Source organism: Bos javanicus, chromosome 24 (genome assembly GCF_032452875.1).
Source record: "Bos javanicus breed banteng chromosome 24, ARS-OSU_banteng_1.0, whole genome shotgun sequence".
NCBI classification, from domain to species: domain Eukaryota; kingdom Metazoa; phylum Chordata; class Mammalia; order Artiodactyla; family Bovidae; genus Bos; species Bos javanicus.
The window spans coordinates 60,053,216-60,066,567 of record NC_083891.1 but is presented as its reverse complement, the minus strand read 5'-3'; positions in this window follow the sequence as shown (position 1 = coordinate 60,066,567).

Here is a 13,352-nt window from a genome sequence, read left to right as displayed (position 1 = left end):
AAGACAGACTGCCTGAGTCGCATAGGTTGTGAGAGGCGCTGGCGGCCCGGTCTGTTTCTTGTTCTTTGTTGCCTCTCCGACGGCCAACGTCGGCTGCCACCCAGCTGTCATTTTTCGGCTGCCCCAACCCACACCCACTTCTCACCCCTGGGCTCTCCTCTCACGTTGTATGTTGCGGGATGGGAGATGGGGCGCGAGGAGAGGAAGCAAGGTCCTTGTCTTTCCAAGACCCTGAGCTTGGGGAACACTCCCTCTGTCCCTGGACAGTCAGCTTGAGGACCAGGCCTTCGGCTCTGCCAGGCTGACCCTCCGAGCCTGGGACTGAGTCTCTGGGTGACAGGAAGATGCTGGCAGCTGAGAAAAACGCCCTCCGGGGCTTGGAGTCCATGACACCTTGGCCTGGAGCTCGGCAGGGTTCCGGCCTGTTGTCTGAAACCCAGGCTTCAATCATTCGGTGAAGTCCGCTTGCTACCTGCCCTCCTTCCAACAACCCTGAGGTCACTCTGAGCTAACTGCTGTGGTCTGAGCTATCCTAGTGTGAGGAGTGTCAGTGAGCGAAGCCGGGCACCGGGAGTGGCAAGCGTCTGCATTAGGAGCGCGGCAGGGGAACGAGGCTGAATGCCACTGTTTACACATGGCTGCCATTCTTGCAGGGGTGACTCTGGGCACCTTTCGTGGGAGCATCCCATGTTCTGCCCTGTCGGGGGCCTGAGGGCCCATGGTTCCTAGTGGAGAGCTCCTTTGGGATTCCTGTTCTCTCCATTTGCTGCTCACTCAGTGGGTACTACTGCTACTGCTAAGTCACTTCACTCGTGTCCGACTCTGTGCGACCCCATAGACGGAAGCCCACCAGGCTCCCCCGTCCCTAGGATTCTCCAGGCAAGAACACTGGAGTGGGTTGCCATTTCCTTCTCCAATGCAGGAAAGTGAAAAGTGAAAGTGAAGTCGCTCAGTTGTGTCCGACTCTTAGCGACCCCATGGACTGCAGCCTACCAGGCTCCTCCGTCCATGGGATTTTCCAGGCAAGAGTACTGGAGTGGGGTGCCGTTGCCTTCTCCGAGTGGGTACTAAGTCATGACTTTACAGGAACATCAGGTGGGTCAGCATGGCTATCGGTACCAACCAGACACATTCAGATCCTGCCTCCTGATATAAACATCTCGGCCTGGATATTTGGATCCCGTCCACATATCCAGAGCTGTCTTCTTTCGTTCTTTTGCAGAGTTTCTCTTCCTGAACCTTTTTCTTCCTGTCTGGCATCTGATCTCATCTGGAGAACTCTGAAAGCAAAACACCAGTTCAAATCTTCACAAGAAAGGGGAGAGGTGTCCATGTTTTTCCTCCCAGGAGGCCTGGTACTCCTTGTGCTAAGAGAAGAGGTGGTTCCAGCTTGAAATTGAAGTCACTGAGGGCCACTCCAGATGGAGAACACAGAGGTCAGCTCTGATGCTTCAGAGTTCAGAATCGACCAGTAACCCCTAACTGACAGTTTCTTTGTGAAAATAAAACCAAGCCAGTAGAGGACCTTCCATGCGAGCATGAATCAGCCTTGGCCGCGCTCTGCAGCTGGATGTGTGTGGCCTCAGCTGGGAGGAGGCAGGTCCTCCTCTTCCTTGTCCGACGCCTGGCGCAGAGTGCCTGCTTATCTGCACCTCTTGTGGCATAAACGGAGGCTTCCTTCTGTGGTTTATAACCAGGAAATGAAACCCCTGAGTTATTAGCTCTGGGAAGGTTTCAGCACAACAAAGTCTAACCAAGGGGTTCATAGTGATGCTTTGAATTCAGGGACCCTTCCATCTATTTCTTAGGTTGTTTCAGATTTGGGGCTTTGGCTCTATCATATCTGCAAAATCGACCCAACTCGGAATTGTATAAAACAGAATACATTTATTAATTCATTATGTGGCGTTCCTTAGTGCGACTGTCTGCAGATGGCATTCTCTTCCCAGATATTTCCCAGGTAGCTAAATTCAGGTCGGAACACCACTGGGTGAATATTTAATTAGACTCCAAAGGGAGTTGTGTGTCCCTAAGGGATATTTCTAACAAGCTATGAAAGCTTAACAGAAATACATTTTTTTTTCCTCTCTTTAGGGAGAAAGAATATTTCTGTTCAGTGATTGTCTGAGAGAAAAGAGCACAGCAGCTGAAGCCTGATTTGAGGGCTTCCAGCTTTCCTGTTGTATGTGTTTAATTTTTCCAAGGCCCTGTCTTCCCCTGAATTCAGAAAGCCCATACTGCTCACAGAAGTATGAGAGAACGTTATTTTGACTTGGTATGAATTCAAATCTGAGCATTCTCTAAGGCACTCTGCACTTTGAAGCTCACCTCAAGATATAGAGTCTGGTGTCCCGCTTCTTTGAGAAGGAAGCCAAGGGTCTGTGAGTGTGAAGGGCAGGATTTTTCCGTCAGGCCATCCTTGCCCACGCGAGCAGATTCATACCCCCCTCTCTAAATGAGATTGTGTGTCTCTACGGGTGCCGGGCTGCCTGTGCGGAGTTACGTAACCGCTGGGTGTGCTTTCTGGAAGAAACACCGACATTGTTCCTCAGCTGTGCTTTTCTAAACTCCGTGAGGACCTTCCCTCGTCTTGCCTCTTGAGTCTCCCACTTCCTTAGTGCATTTCTGTGCCAGGGCGCCTTCCTCTCTCTGCCTAGAAAATGCTTCTCCCGGGCCCCTGCACGGCTCCTGACTTCCTTCAATTCTCCACTCAAAGAGCATCTCCTCACAAAGAGCGTCCCTCACCACCCACCCACCAAGGCGGGTTCCCTGACCGGGGATCCACCCCACCCCCTGCATTGGAAGGCAGAGTCTTAACCACTGGACCACCAGGGGAGTCCCATGTTTAGTGATTTCTTCTCTCTCTCTCTCTCTTGCATGTTAGCTCCCAAGGTGGGAGTGCTTTGGGTTCCCCTCTGAGTCTTAGGTCACAGGGTAGGCTCTCATTAAACATTTATAGAAAGTGGATGAATTAATGAAGGTATTAATCCCAGGTTTGGAGGTTATGTCTCCTGAATTATTTTGTCAACTAGGCCCCGTTCTCTTTGTCATTCCCGTCCTCCCTTCCTTCTTATTCTTCTTCCTAAAATAAGCATTTACTGGGGCATTGAAAGCCCACAGTGGAAACGTTCATTCTGGAATGGTTTTCTATCGACTGATAGTGTCCTGATAGAATCCTCACTGTCTTCTTTCCCAGTTGGTGGTTTTACTTGCCGTGGGTTCCCCACATTTTAGGATCTGCAGCTCTCAGTTTTATGATTACACCACGGCACTTCTGCCTGTCTGGAAGGATGACGATAGTGAAAAGACTGAGTTCCTAAGGATGGCAGTTGTCTGTCTGATTCTCATCTGAGGCCCCCGTGACTGGCACACCAATATTAGTAAATATGTGTCGAATGAGTGGACATGATTGAACACTAGGACACAGGCCTGGGAGAAATCTAGGTGAGGTGATTTAGGGGTGGAATGCATGGAAAGTAAAGGCCTAGCAACACAGTGTTAAAAATAACATAGATAAGATTGATTTCCTCTCCATAATTCAAGATCCTTTTTCCCCCTTACTGCTCTTATTTAGACAGAAAGGGAAATGAGAACAAATGTACCAAATCATTGTTTCATATCGGATCATTAATTATCATTTATCCAAAACATAAGCGGTGTAATTTAGCTTCAGAATGACTGTCATAATAGCAAATCAGGAAATGTATTTATAATAACTTTACTTCCCCCCCAACTTCATTAATTTAAAAATAACTGATATACATTCATAGGTTAAACCATAAAAAAGATATCCAGGGTAGAACCAACTTCTCTTTCACTCTCATGCTCTAATTCCCACGCTGCAGTCCCTAGATACAACCACGATGCCAAGTTTCTCATGCAGTCCCCTAGTTCATTCCTACACCAAAACACGTTTAGCTAATTCTCATCAAAAAGTACAGGGAGTGCTCTGGTGGGCCAGTGGCTAACAATTCATGCTTCCATTGCAGGAAGCATGGGTTTGATTCCTGGTCAGAAAACTAAGATCCCATAAGTTGTGCAGCATGGCAAAAAATATATAGAAATAAACTAAAATATATATAAATGGCAGCATATCATTCTCATTGTTCTTCATCTTGCTCTTTTTATTTACAATAAAATTTAGAGATTTTGCTGCATACTTTTATTGCATACCTCATTTCTTTAACAGCTTGAAGTTATTCTGTTGTATATTCTGGAAGTTATTCTGCCTCTACGATAGTTTAATCTTTTCTCTGCTGCTGGTGCTGGTGCTGCTAAGTCGCTCCAGTCGTGTCCAACTCCTAGCGACCCCCTGGACTGCAGCCCACCAGGCTCCTCCGTCCATGGGATTTTCCAGGCAAGAGTACTGGAGTGGGGTGCCATTGCCTTCTCTCTAGTCATATGTATTTAAGTTGTCTCTAACTATTGCAGTTACAAATAATATCATTTTATATATGGGCAAATATAAATGCAGGATAAAGTTCTAGAAGGGAAATGGTTATGTCAAAGAGTATAAGGATTTGTGATTTTGACAGATAATGCCAAATTGCCTTTTTTGAAAGTCGTTTTGTTGCCCCCTTACCTGTAATTGCTGATGTTCAATGATAATTCACAATATTGGTATAAATGCTCTAATTTTATTATGGCTTCTCCAGTAGTGTGTTGTTAAACTTTTTATAACTTGCCACTTTTTTAGGTGAAATGAAAAATCTCACTGCCATTTTAATTTGCGTTTCTATATAGGGGAGGTTGGATATCTCTTCATCAGTTTAAGATTCTTTGCACTTTGGCTGAGAACTGTTTACTCTTATCCTCTCCTTCTTTCTTTACTAGGCTTTTTTCTAGTTACTGTTCATTTGTTAGAGTTTTTATATATTAAAAAAGTTAGTAAAAGTTGTTATTGCTGTAGTCGACTAGGGTTAAGGCTGTTGGAAAAAAAATTGTCAAACTATATTTTAAGAATTTAAAAGTCATGTCATTTTGCTGTTTCTAAAATGAAGTATTTCTTTCTTTTTTTTTTTTTCTTTAAAAATTATGTATTTATTTTTGGCCACATCTGGCTGGCATGTGGGATCTTAGTTCCCCAGCCAGGGATCGAACTCATGCCCCCTGTTGCGTAAGCAAGGAGTCTTAACCACTGAACTGCCAGGGAAGTCCCTGAAGAAGTATCTGGCAACATACGTATTTCTGAAAATGAAGAGCTATTTAGAAACCCGCAGTAACACTCAGATTCTCCAGACAGTATTTGATACAGTCAGTGCTAGTGCCCCAATGTGCAATTCACAAATCCTGAGTGATCAAGGAGGTCTTAGATTATCTAGTTCTACTCTCCCAGTTTATAGGTAAAAATTAAGGGTAAGAAAATTTGGTCCTTTGGCTGCAACTAACAAGAAGCCTTGAGAAGGCTCAAACTGGCTTCATAATAGAAAATGTGCTGTGTTCGCTCAGTTGTGTCTGACTCCTTGCGATCCCATGGGCCCTCCAGACTCCTCTGTCCATGGAGTTCTCAGGCAAGGACACTGGAGAGGGTTGCCATTTTCTTCTCCAAGAAAATGTATTGCTTCACTTGAAAGGAAGCGCAGAGTCAGTGTTGGCTCTAGGGCTGGCTGATTCAAGACTCCATCAGGGACTCAGGTTATTTCCCACAAAGGGTCACTGCCGGTGCCCACCCAGGGCTAGTCATTCTCCTCCAACAGCAGACACAAGGCTCCTCCTGCAAAGCTTCTCAGAAGAATGAGAACAATCCTTACTGAAGGCCCACAACAAATCTCTTCTCATATCTCACTGACCCTTACTAAGTCACATGACCCCACCTGAACACACATTGGCAAGGGGACCGCTCACCCTCAGACCAGTCAGGACCACCCCATGTTACTATCCTTATTTTTTTTAAAGTCAGATCAGCTTCCAGTGAGGTGTGTGGGCTTTTAGGGGAGCTGGGCGCCCAGACAGAATCAGGAGTCCAAGTTGTGCATGGTGGTGGTGCTGGTTTAGTCGCTCAGTCGTGTCCGACTCTTGTGACCCAATGGACTGTAGCCCGCCAAGCTCCGGGCGGGATGCCGTGGGATTTTCCAGGCAAGCACACTGGAGTGGGTTGCCATTTCCTTCTCCAGGGGATCTTCTCAACCCAGGGATTCAACCAGGGCCTCCTGCATTGCAGGCAGATTCTTTACCGACCAAGCCTCCAGGGAAGCAAGTTGTGTATAATGTAATGTAAATTGGCATTATGAGTGTCTCTTCATTGCTTTAATTTATAGATAGCACTCAAAAATAATAATAAAACTCACTTGAAATCTGAATATTAGTGTTCTGCAGAGAAACAAAAGCAAAAGTGTGTATAAACATGTATACCACACACATACAAGTTGAAGAATTTGGCTCCACTGAGAAGCCTGGCAAGACTGAAATCCCTAGGGCCGACCAGCATGCTGTAAACACAGGCAGAGGTTGGTAACTTTTGTCTTGAGACGGAATTCTTTCAACAATAAACCCCAGTATTTGTTCTTTAGACCATCAACGGACTGGACGAGGCTCACTCACATTATTGAGGGTAATTCCCTTTACTCAAAGTCAATGGGTTGTAATTTTAATTATGTTTACAAAATACCTTCACAGCAGCATCCAGACTAGTGTTTGACCAAACTCTGGGATACCATAGCTTAGCAAAATTGATACATAAAATTAGCTATTACATAATCCTATTCTCCAATCTTGTTCTCCTCAGTGTTTTCAGCTTCAAATCTCCTTGGAGTGAGTGATGTTGGTATGATTTCAGACACCAAGCCTTACAGCAGAGGTGTGGCCAAATACAGAAAGTACACGAATCATTGTTTTTCATCCACACCGTCGGTAAATATATCCGCCCAAATAGACGGACACTGCCCAATATTGCAGATGAAAATGCTGTCCCACTTACACACACTCAGATTCAGATTTCTCCTGTAGTGTTCTGCGGTGTGGTGGGGAATGAAGAGGTTTTCCTTCATGTCTACAGTAACGTTAATGAAAGCCATGACCTAGCAAGTGTGCCAAGTATCAGGACCCAGGCTCAGCGAAATAAAGGAAAAACAATTCGGATCGGAAACCTTTACCTCTGTGTTCCGTCCAAGCCAGCCTCCGGCTGATAAAGCCCTCATCTGTAGGTAATGATGTTGGTGATGACGGTCGCGATGGTGATCCACTCCATCGACAGCACCTGTGACTGTATACAGTACTTTGGGGCATGTGGCTAGACAAGCGTTCTGTAGCAAGTTATGGGATTTTAGCTCAGGTGTCTCTCAGATTATCCAAGATATATTTTGGGTGTTACTGTATAGTTATTAGATTGTTTTAAAAAATCTTTTTTAATACTCAGAGACATCTCTTCCTTTCTGAGATAATTTTAGCATGCTGGTAATTCCTGTTTTTACATGCTGTGATAGCTCTTGTTCAGCAAAAGTTTAGGACTTTGCTTCTAGCCAAAGAGTCATTCCAATCCAGGGGCTTAACAGGAAATGATGGAGTGAGTTAGTAGATTTAGGGGGTGAAAACAAATGGCAACAAAACCAACAACAAAGCACCAGTCTTCCAAAACTCTGCTGGGGAGGTTTGCGTGAAAGGCTCCTGGCTGGCCGTCAGTATTTCATGCGGCCTTATTTTAGAACTTTCTGGCTAATTCTCTGGAGACAAATACTACAGGGTGGTGGTGGGCGGGTATGTTTACTCGAGGGTGTGGAGGGAACCAAGGGAGTTTGGGGAGCAGCCAAGTGCTGCAGTTTAGGAATTCTTGCTGTGCAGAGCCAGCCCCAATGGTTTCCTTCCTTCAGGTATTTTAACAATTAGTCCTCAGAACAAAAATAAATGAAAAGCGAATGTTCCCCCGCTCTGGTCGTGTATCAGGCCCGGAAGCCCCTTTCCTCTCCTTTATTGGGCCAGCTCAGCACGCACGGGATGTCTCCCTGGGAAGGGACAAGGTTCTGCTACGGCAGTGCTCCACCAGGGAGTGGACCCTGGCCCGCTGCAGCGAAAGCCCGGAGCCCTGACCGCTGGACCGCCCTATCACCCCGTTATAAGCCTGGAAATGGGAGAGATTTCCCATTTAGCACCAGAGACACTGATTCCACCTCCGGATGAAACTGATCCCCTGTTCTTTCATAGACAATCTTCCGAAAACATTTCCTGAGAATTTTCTAGGGATTATTGCCCTGTTAGCATACGCTGTGGATGGGAGACACTGTTTTCCGACATCTCGATTTCCAAGAGATAAAATGCTGGAGGCCGGGCGTGCTGCGACCCCGCCTTCCGGGCCCCGCTGCTGCGCAGGGCTTCGGGGCTGCCGCTGGGAGGCGGGCGGCGGGGCCGCGGCCAAGGGACCAGCGGAGGCGGGAAGCGCCCCCCGGTGGCCGAAAGCAAGACTGCGCGCAGAGAGGCGCGCCCAGGAAAGCGTTCTCTCTCCAAATTCCCTTTCCTGCAGATGTAAACGGGGTGAACCCAAGCTTCCGCCTCTGCTGCCCGCCCGCCTTGACTCGCTGTTTCTCAGAGGGACGATGATGGGCGCTGAGGCGGGAACGTAAAAGCTAAGGGTCTTTCCTGTTTCAGCTTTTGTCCACTGGCCCGTCTGCCCACTCTGCATTCTCCCAGCCCACTGGCTGGCTCAAACCTTCTCTGGAGACCACCCCTCCTTGTCTGTTCTCAGTCTTATTTCATTTGCGTCTCAGGGAGTAAGTGGTTCGCTTGTTCGCCTCCTCCGCCAGTCTGGATTTCCTAGAGGACACAGGTCACGCCCCGGGTGTACCTGCGTGGGGCACGGCACGTTCGCGGCAGGATGTGCAGAAAGCAGGCTCGCAGCACGTTGAAAAGGCAGAAAGGCCTTTCGTCGTCATCTGGGAAGAGCCCTGGATCGTCGTCTGACTGCCAGCTGGGATGTCACGGCGAGCCAGGAGCACAGGCTGATTTTAAATGCTGGTTCTACCAGCTCCCTCGGTGGGCTTAGAGACTTGACACGATGGTTTCACACCTGCTCGCGTGGTTTCATGTGAGACATTCCTTTTGTCTTTGAAATAGCTGAATGAATTAGATGGGCTAGCTCCTTACTTTTAAATAAGAAGAATGTTCCCGAAGTGCGGGCGACTTGCCCCAGGTTCCTGGACCGTGCGTCCCCGCTCAGATTCGCTCCTCCTGCCCCTTTGTCCAGAGCCCACTCTTCCATCAGCCCCCTTTCAGGGCTCCCGCTATCTGGATAGGTAAATGAGCCCGTTCTTGCCCGAGGTCCTCAGTGATCTGGCGTAGCTACCTTTCCCCATCAATTTCCGTCCCATCTGCAGCTGGCTGGTGACCCACTGAGCATATGACATCGGGCAAGTCATTAACCTGTATCTACATCTCAGCTCCTTCATCCTGAAAATGATGATGACAATAGATGCCAACCACCTCGGTTGGTGTGGAGATTAATCAGACCGTGCAGGGAGGTGCCCTGAGCTCCTGGGATGAAACGCTTAGCAGAGGCACAGAGTCTACTGATAATTTCTTAACAGTTTCAAAGGAGCCTCTGGGAAGGCTGACTCTTGCTTCTAAATTTAGGAAGCCTGCTTATGCGGGCTGGATGCTTTTCTCTCTGCGGGTTGGCCCGGCAGTCTCCTGCTTCTGCTGCTCTTGAGGGCTCAGCTCTGCTCTGATCCAGCCGCTCTTGGTCTGCCCTCGGACCTCATCAGCAACAGAACTTAAGCCCTTAAGGCACTGCCCCGTCTGCCATGCCCATAGGAAGGAGCCTACGCATCAGATGGACCTCTATGAACTGTAGGGAATCTGGACACGGTGCTTTGTCTAAGGGAAGGCATGTAGTCTGAGGGAAGGAAGACTGGAAGAAGTCCCCGGGGCCCTCCCAGGAAAGAGTTTTCCTCCGTGCTAAGAGGAAGGTCTGGAAGGGAACCTGTCCTAGCCTGGCCTCCGCGCCCCGCCCTTGAAGGAGAGCCAGATTTGCTCGTCGGAGCCACTGCTGCCATCTCGCCACCTGAGAATTGTAGCGATGCTGGCCTTGGCACCACTGGGTCCCTGAGGCAACGCGGGAGTTCTTGCTTGTGAGAAAAAGAAATCTTCCCTTAGGCCAACGTATTAAGCGGCCTGCTATTACACTGAGGGACTCCTCGTGGACACGTGGCTGCGTCCACCATGATGCAGGCCAGACCCAGTGCTATTCGTGGCTCTCTGAAATGTTACCGTGGAGGCTTTGGAACGCTGGGTTTTACATGATAATCTTTGGTTTTGCCCGCTTTCTACCCTGCCTTGACTCCCTTCTGACCGTTCTCTCCCCTAGCTCCCTACCAAGTGCTCTATCCTGAATGTGGGAGTAAAATCAGGGCGAGAGCCAGCTTCCAGAGTGAGGAGGTGGGCTTTGTCCCTGCCTCAGCTCTTTCTCAGACAGGTATTCAGAGCCCCCCACACCCCCTACGCTGATTGTGCTCGACTAGACGCCTCTGGGCCAGACCTCCCCTCCCTCGTGTGGACCCCTCTATTTCACGTCCTCGGTCTTCAGGGTCACAACTGGGGGAGACGCAGTGTCACCTTCACAGGTGGCCCATGCGTCACAGAGCGGAGACAGTTCCAGGCAGAACTGACCCCGCTGCCCTGTTTGCTCTGTCCTCTCCTCATGAAGCTTCTCAAACATCTAGGGCTCTCTTGCTGTTCAGTGGGGTACTGCTCTCACTTCTAAGGGCTTGGTTGTCTTATTGTTTCTGCAGTGGGGACCACAATGTTGTGTCTGATCAGAGATCGAGGGGTCTTGCCGCTGCTCTCCTTGGATTCTCCCTGCTCCATATTCTGAGCTTACATGACCCAGGCACCATCAGAGCCCTTTCTTCCTGGCTGTACAAAAATTTCCATCACTTCTGTGCCTTGATCAATGCTGCTATGGGAAACAAATCTTCATAATCCTTCAGGATATTTGCATTTTTAGAAGGGACCTGTAGGGGAAATGCTGAGAAGTTTAGAGACCATTTCTGGAACCCAGTGTGGACCATCAACTCTCTACCTTTGTAACCTGTTTCAGGGACAGGAATGACCACAGGGTACTTTTCAGTTGATTTCACTGGTTTCAGGTTTACTGTGGATTGTGGTATGCAGAATTAGCTAAAGCTTTCAGCATTCAGTGGTTAGTGTTGGAAATAATAGACGGAATGCTAGTCTCAGAAAGCCACAGAACTTTGAAACCAAATACAGACTTCCTTGGAGAAGGGAATGGCAACCCACTCCAGTAGAGTCCATGGGGTCACAAATAGTTGGACTCACTGAATGCACGCGCGCACACACACACACACACACTTCCCAGCCATCTCTAGGGAAGGGGCCATTACTGAAACCTGTAGGAAGCTAACAGATACTTTCAGACACTTGAAGGGATAAAGCAGCTGAGCTAATTAAAACATCCTCCAAACACTGCAAACTGGGAAGATGAATGCTGGAAGATTAATTTGTTTGCCTGTAAGGGGTTTGATTTCAAATGATAAAGCTGACTGGTGAAACTCTCAGGCCTTTTGGGAGAAGACCTTCAACTGGTTTTCTCTGTGTGTGAGACAGAAATCTGTGTTTTGGTTGCATCTTAATACAGTGAAACTTAGTCCTAAGATTGAAACGTGCTCATTCTTAGGTAAATAGGATTCTTTCCCAGCCAAAATGAGTAAATTGGCTGTGTTGTATGCCTGGAAAGAAAATTGAGTATGTGTTAGTTCAGTTCAGTTGCTCAGTTGTGTCCGACTTTGCAACCCCATGAATCGCAGCACACCAGGCCTCCCTGTCCATCACCAACTCCCAGAGTCCACCCAAACCCATGTCCATCGAGTCGGTGATGTCATCCAACCATCTCGTCCTCTGTCGTCCCCTTCTCCTCCTGCCCTCAATCTTTCCCAGCATCAGGGTCTTTTCCAATGAGTCAGCTGTTCGCATCAGGTGGCCAAAGTACTGGAGTTTCAGCTTCAACATTGGTCCTTCCAATGAACACCTAGGACTGATCTCCTTTAGGATGGACTGGTTGGATCTCCTTGCAGTCCAAGGGACACTCAAGAGTCTTCTCTAACACCACAGTTCAAAAGCATCAATATGTGTGAAAGCCAGCAGACACCTTACCTGGGAGCCAACTCATGAAAAACGAATGAATAAACAGAAATCCTGTCAAGGGACGTGGCATGTGTCCACGGTCACTGACGCGGCCGTGCGCACATGGAGTCTCACGCGTGCAGATTAACTTTTAATTCTGCCTCTTAAGTCTTAGGTTTCTTGTTTTGTCCTCATTGATTGCTGATGGTTAGTTACTTCAAATACCCAAGTCTGGGTGTAGTCACTCACTGACTGTGCTGTGGTTGCTCAGATGTCATCGTTGATGGCAGTGGCATCAAGGGACCGTGACATCGTTGGTGCTGACGTATGGACGCACTTGGAGGCGACCGAAGTGTCTATCAACAGGTGATGGATAGAGAAGGTGTGCAATACGTATATATGTTAGACTGATAGAGTGCCTGAAGAACTACGGATGGAGGTTCATGACATTACGGAGGCAGTGATCAAGGCCATCCCCAAGAAGAAGATATGCAAAAAGCCAAAATGGTTATCTGAGGAGGCTTTACAGACAGCTATGAAAAGAAGAGAAGTAAAAGGCAAAGGCGAAAAAGAAAGATACACCCATTTAAATGCAGAGTTCCAAAGAATAGCAAGAAGAGATAAGAAAGCCTTCCTCAGTGATCAATGCAAAGAAATGGAGGAAAACAATAGAATGGGAAAGACTAGAGGTCTCTTCAAGAAAATTAGAGATACCAAGGTAAATTTTCTTGCAAAGATGGGCACAGTAAAGGACAGAAATGGTAGGGACCTAACAGAAGCAGAAGATATTAAGAAGAGGTGGCAAGAATACACAGAATAACTATACAAAAAAGATCTTCATGACCCAGATAATCATGATGGTGTGATCACTGACCTAGAGCCAGACATCCTGGAATATGAAGTCAAGTGGGCCTTAGGAAGCATCACTATGAACACAGCTAGTGGATTTGATGGAATTCCAGTAGAGCTCTTTCAAATCCTAAGAGATAATGCTGTGAAAGTGCTGGACTCAATATGCCAGCAAATTTGGAAAACTCAGCAGTGGCCACAGGACTGGAAAAGGTCAGTTTTCATTCCAATCCCAAAGAAAGACAATACCAAAGAATGCTCAAACTACCACACAATTGCACTCATCTCACACGCTAGCAAAGTAAGGCTTAAAATTTTCCAAATCAGGCTTCAACAGTATGTGAACCGTGAACTTCCAGATGTTCAAGTTGGATTTAGAAAAGGCAGAGGAATCAGAGAACAAATTGCCAACATCCACTGGATCATCGAAAAAACGA